A 6,448-nucleotide genomic window follows, 5' to 3' on the forward strand; every position below is an offset into this window, starting at 1 on the left:
CATATTAATTTGTCAATCTACCATTAATTTATTTTTAACACGGTATCACAATATCTACAATTATTTCAGGAATGGAGATTTAGCAGTATCCTTCGTGAATAAGTACCTTGCAAGGAAGCTAAACCTCAAAGACGAATCTGAGGTAATATTGTATTCCCACATGCTGATTCTTATTAACTATACATTCATAGCGTTAATTGGGATTTCTTCATGCTATGTCACTCAAAAGGCCAGTCATCATAACAATAATCCTGTATAAAACTAGGCTGGAATTTTAGGATTCTGGAGGGATAGCAACTTTGATAGAAGTTCCTAAAATGATATAGTAAATGAAAATTGCAATTAAGATGATTTCAGCAAGGACAGTCCAAGATCTGTGCCATATGGACTTTGATAATTATTTAAGTTGGATTGAGATACTCAATTCCACATGCAGAAACTCCAACAAATGAGTACTTTATAGTCTGTTTAGGCACTGGTAAGTTTTAGTTATCCTGCAGATTTTGCAGGTATGCTAGCTGGGTAAATAAACAATTCATTTGGTTGTCAAATAGGACAAAAAGGGTTATGGGAAGAGGTGGGCTCGCCTTACTTTTCTCCTTCAAAAGATAAGTTTGGAAACATGCTTTTATGCAGGTGGAAGTCGTGTGTTTCGGTCATCCATTGGTCCCAACCTTAACGGTAAACAACCTCATAAACATATGCTAGAGTATCAAATATGGGACCAGTGTTGGTTTACCGTAATGCAGAGAACGGTGATGGGGGAAACTTTGTGATGGAATTGACATATAGAAGATCCGAGAAGCAGGCCACTTTGCAGTAAAATTTGCATTTGGTGGAACCTTTGATATCTCCCATCGGATGCTCTATTGGTACTAATGACCTTTCTAAATTAGTACCCTATGGTAATTTTCATGCAACAAAAATATCTGAAACAGATGCTTTGAATTGAGTAAAAGATCCCAACCTTGCTGCAGGAAGCAAATACCTTCCGAATTATGATACCTATAGTATACAACTGTTTCAATTAATCATATTTGTCGTTTTTTCTTCTTTTGTTTTTCTTCATCATTGGATGTTGATTTCATTAATTTTGGCCTATTGATATCAACTATGATCATCTTAATAATTGCAAACTCAGTAGTCAGTCCTAAGGACAAGGAGGTTTGTCATACATTGAACTTGTCCACTGAAAGTTTCATTCAGTTCATCTCCTCTTCAATGTTAAGGATAGAGTGAATCCAGAATTACCTTGACAAGAGTTAGAATATTACATGTTTTTAAATTAACGAAAGGCGGAGTCTCTATGGACCTAATTCTTACTATTTTGATGATTGTCCAACACCAGAAATGCAACCAAATTTAACATCAATTCAGATACGAGAAAGAAGGAAAATTGATTACAACAGGGAAACTAAACTTGGCATTCATGTAGCAGCTACTTCCTGCAAGTCCTTCACTTTTGCTATATATTCTGTCATTGCTTGTTCTTTGTCCTTCCCTGCATGACATACATTTCAGCGTTTCTTAGATTAAGATAAGCTTAAGGATACGATGCACTTCCTTTTTCTCTGTCCATTTCTGTACCTTCAACTGCTTTCCATGGATCCCATTTGACGAGGAAGACTCTGAAACAGTAGCCAAATAGAGCCTGGGATGAGATTTACATACTGGTATTAACATTTCCCACTGTTGCTTGCTTGTAAAGCCCATATAAAATCAGTTTTTCTGCATCTTTTTTGTTGTTGGAGGTAAGGCCTTGGCCTTGACAGCAGACTCTTGGAACTCCTCCTGTACCACAATTTGACAGCAATGAGAAAAAGAACAGAAGTAAAATGGAAATGAAAAATGAGCTCTCAGGGGTTGGGAGAAGGAAAAGAAAACACTACCAGTAATGCCATCTTTCTATACACGACTTTTTGAAGCAAACATGAAGCTTAGCTTAGTTGATATAAGGCAAAATGGGCCCTAGCAGCGGCGTTAACAAGAAAAATCTTTCTTGTAGAAATGCTCATAGTCAATAGAGTGTTAAAATGTAGATGAACGCAAGAAAGACATGACCTTCCTTTTAGATTTTGCCACGTGGAACCCGAAATTTATGGACCACATGTGGATTGACCAGGTCTACTTCCATGTTGCCTCCCGTTTATTAACGCAATGGTCCCAACCAAAGGAACTTTTTGTCCTTCTCCACTGATTATCTACGTATTTGTCCCTAGTATTTGGGTGAAAAAACGTTTTGTTGTAGGTAAGAACGTGAATTGAAACTCTGGCAAGAAGCCAGCAACAACAGTAGAAAACAGAAATCTGGGAAAGTTGGGATTCCTAGATAGACCAGACCCACAGCACAGAGGGGAAAGTGAACAAAAGTATGGCAGAGTGGACAAAATGCAATCCAAATACTGTCTGATGGAGGACCGTATTGGCAATAAGTGGCGTCACATTTTCTGCTCATGCAGCTGCTCCCATCCGGGGGCTCATCGTCACCCACTTGCTCTCTTCCGTCACCTTCACTTTTTTTTTAATTTTCTTCCCAGAATCCCCACGTGGGAACCCACTTACATTCAAAATGCTTGTCCTTTAAGTGCCACTGCTCCTCTCAAATTATCAAGCATTTCTCAAATTTTCCTTTCCAATTTTCACACTATAGCACAGTATTTACAGTCAAAAACTTTTTTTTCTCATTATATTAATGCATTTTAAATTACACTCTTAAAATATTTTTATAATGAACAAATCCCTGATTGGTAAAGAAATGACTAATTATTATTAGTATAATTTTAGTGTTTTTATTTTTAAAAAGTGAAAAGGAGTACGGGTTAATGATGATGGGAATTAAAAATGAGAGCAATGTGTGATTAGTTTAATAGTGGGAACTGAAACAATTGCCGTCAAAATGTCTCCCGTAGAGACAACCTATTATGAGATTACAGATAATCATTGAAATCATTGAAGTTCTAAAATACTGATTAAACATATTTAAATCACAAGATCAAAAAAATAAAAAAAAGTTCATTGCCATTGGGGTTGCTGACAAGCTGTTTAGCTGCCTGCCTTGCCTGGCTGTGCCTGTGCTTGTCGTGCAAGGTCGCGTACTGTATTATGCTTTTTCTTATTGCTTTCTTCTTTTTTTTTATTGGTTGAAACCACGATGAAACCAAGACAGCGAAACGGCTTTGTTTGTAATTTTTTATCTCTTTTATTGTAAAAAATAATAATAATTCAAAGCCCAAATAAATAAATTCTCCTTTGCTTGACTAAAATTTATCTCCTGACTCTCAGATTAGTTCGTTTTGTTAATAATAAGAGAGGCCCATGATTCCTAAGGTAAGTCAATTTCGATGGGCTTCTGACGTTTAATTTTGTTGGTTTCTTTTTCTTTTTCATTTCATTATTTTTATTTTTTTGTTGATTTTTATCAAACAATTTTATTTTTTCCATTTTTTTAATTAAATCATAAAAATATAAAATTTTGTAAATTTTGAATTTCATTTTTGTAAACCTAATTTTAAAACTTTTATTTTAATGTTATATTTTATCAAAGTTAGTTCTTTAACCAAAAAAATTAAACATGAACAGATAAAATGAAACATAAAGAGAATTTTTTTTGAATAATAAGATAGCTTCAGATTACCTCATATTTTTTATTAGTATTAATTTTTTTTAAATAAGCTTGCAAATTCTTGGTAATTTGATAATATTTATGAATTTGGTAAATAATAATTTTTTAAATATTTATTATTATCAGTGATAACTAATAAGCTTCGCAATGTCAATTAATTATATTTCTTGCTTAGTAATTCATCTTTCCAATTTAGTATTATTATCGTGTTTTATGCTATGCATTAACATCACTCTTAATTTTTGTAAAGCCTCAAATTCAATTTTTATTGTTATTCGATTATTAACTCATATTACACATTAATAAACTTTTTGAAAATTACGGAAAATATTTAAATGAATAATATTAAATGAATTAAATAAATAAAAAATAAAATATTAAATCTTAAATATAAACTATGATTTTAAAAGAAAAATCAGTTATTTTTATTGGATGGCGTATTTATCCAATAAGACAAGCTATTGTTTCGATTATTAACCAAAAATAATTGCTTGACGTTGACCCATTGGATTTTCTTTTGGTCCGAAATGGAATTAATTATTAAAAGCTATAATAAATTATATTTAGTAACTTTTTTCTTTTCTTTTCTTTTTTAATTAGGAGGAATATCCAAGCCTCTTATTCTAAAAGATTTCTAAATTTGGCATCCTAATAATATTTTAAAAATTATATGATAAAAAAAATTTAGCAGCTAAACGATTTAATTTGAAAACCACTGTGACAAAAAAATAGTACTATATGATTTTGCAATATGAACATTTAACATTATTGTAGAAAAACAATAAAGTAAGACAAAAAAAATAAAATATCTACATTGTACCCAAAAAAATTAAATTATCATAAAGTAACACAACAATTAAAGTTGGGCTATTCATATTTGTGGCTTGTACGAATCTCATTTAATTATAAATGTTGTAATAAGGAGATATTTTTTACTTTCTCTGTTTCGAATTGTCATTAGATTTTTTTGTATTTAATATTAAAATATTAATTTTTATAAAAATGATATTTCATAAATTGTATTCAAAATAAAAAATAAATTTAAAATATATAAAAAAGAAATTTAATTATAAAAAATAATGACATAATTAAATTCTTTGAACTTTGATATTTAAAAAACCAATTATAATAATTGAGCACAAATAAATGTTTCTCTCATTAAAGTAGTTCGCAGTTTGACCATAAATTTTTTCGCTTAAATTCTTCATTTTAAAATAATACTTAATATTTTTAGTCATATTATAAATGTACGAATAAATTGTTTAAGTAAATAAATTTGTATTTTTATTTATATAAATAAATGAATATTTTATTTATTTAAATAAATAAATGAAGTAGGCAACCACCGGAAATGAGGACAAAGAGGAGAGGGGGCAAACGTAAGTGCGCCGTTCGTATAGGTACTGATTGTGGCGCAAAATCATCAGCCTTGGACTTCGCCACCAGCAGTTTTAGCTTTTGCAGGGCTTCATGTGGGAACCTGGTCCCGGCCCTACCCACCAGCATAGAAAAAACAAACCATTTTAGGTTTTGGCTCGGGAATCTGGATAGCCTCGGACCCGAACCTCTAGATCTCCCGAGCCTCATCTGACACGCGTGTGTTTTTAATAAGTTCAGAACAGTTGCTCGTAAGATTTTATTGTTGGGGATTTAAAATTTGCAGCGAGCTTCCCATTCTCGGTCAAAACAAGATCCGCGGGCGGAACTTGACCACCTGGGGCAGCCCTCAACCATTATGCCACGCCACGCCCCTCCTCCCTCCTCCCTCCGCCCCTTCTCTTCTTTTTTTTTCTCCGTTATTAAATCCATGGCACCTTTCCTATTCTTTTTTTTTTAGAGAAAATTACTTCATTAATTAATTAGATTTATATGATAGATATTTTATTTTATTTTTTTAATAAATAATAAAATATCAATTAAACTAAAATTTAATGTATGAGATTATAACTAAAATTTTTCCTTGCAATCGAGGAAAATTTTTATTGACAAAACAAGCGATATATATACGTGTATTTATACACATACATACATATATGTATGTAAACAAACAATGTTGGTGTTTGAATTTGAGAAATTAATGAGGTGTTAATAAAATTAAACCAACTCAATTATAGATTGATGATTCATTAGATTAAAATAAATTTAAAATTTAATTTAATTTATTTATAAACTTAATTTTAAAAAATATCATCAAATAAATTTAAATATTTAAAATTTTTTATTTATAAATTACGATATTTTTTGCATTCAACGCGTAAATAAATTGTTATATATATATATATATATGTAAATTATTAAAAAAATTTAAATGACTTGCCATTAAATAACGTGTCAGCTTCTGAACTTGAAAAGTTAATTAAACCAAATAAATTACTACATCCGCACGAATCTAAATTCATCGGATCATTAACCAACACAATCATATAATATAAAACCACAAAATAAGTTCAAGAGATACTATTCAAACAACAAGACTCAATTAAATACTTCTTGTTTCTTAAAAAAAAAAAAATTGAAGATTATATTTGATCTCAAACATTTTAAATAGTACGTATAAATGTACATAAAAACATTTTAGCAATTAAAACTTTAAATTTCGATTTGAAAATATCGAATTTTAATTCTGAAATAAAAAAGAATGGATATATTCTCTCTTATTGTATAATTATAAACTCATGTTTTAATAAAAAAAATCATTTTTGACTTGCTGATTGTCTTTCCATAACCAATCCCATATCGAATAAAAAAAAAAAAAAAGCTGAAAATGACATACATCAGCAAATTCCGAAAAAAAAATAATATTAAAGATCTAAATATAGCAAACCA

General features: G+C 30.4%; 1 pseudogene across 1 annotated transcript; it reads right to left on the bottom strand.

The window, feature by feature from the left end:
- Positions 1 to 1,135: 1,135 nt before the first annotated feature.
- On the bottom strand, positions 1,136 to 1,901 carry LOC111284493 (acyl-CoA-binding protein pseudogene; annotated as a pseudogene). The gene is made up of 3 exons (XR_016342598.1): positions 1,890 to 1,901; positions 1,588 to 1,791; positions 1,136 to 1,501 (listed from the first exon to the last, which is right to left on the bottom strand). The product of XR_016342598.1 is annotated as an acyl-CoA-binding protein pseudogene (transcript).
- Between the last annotated feature and the right edge of the window lie 4,547 nt (positions 1,902 to 6,448).

The sequence above is a fragment of the Durio zibethinus genome, chromosome 6 (assembly GCF_047325235.1).
Source record: "Durio zibethinus cultivar Kanyao isolate XHJ-2024 chromosome 6, ASM4732523v1, whole genome shotgun sequence".
Classification (NCBI taxonomy): domain Eukaryota; kingdom Viridiplantae; phylum Streptophyta; class Magnoliopsida; order Malvales; family Malvaceae; genus Durio; species Durio zibethinus.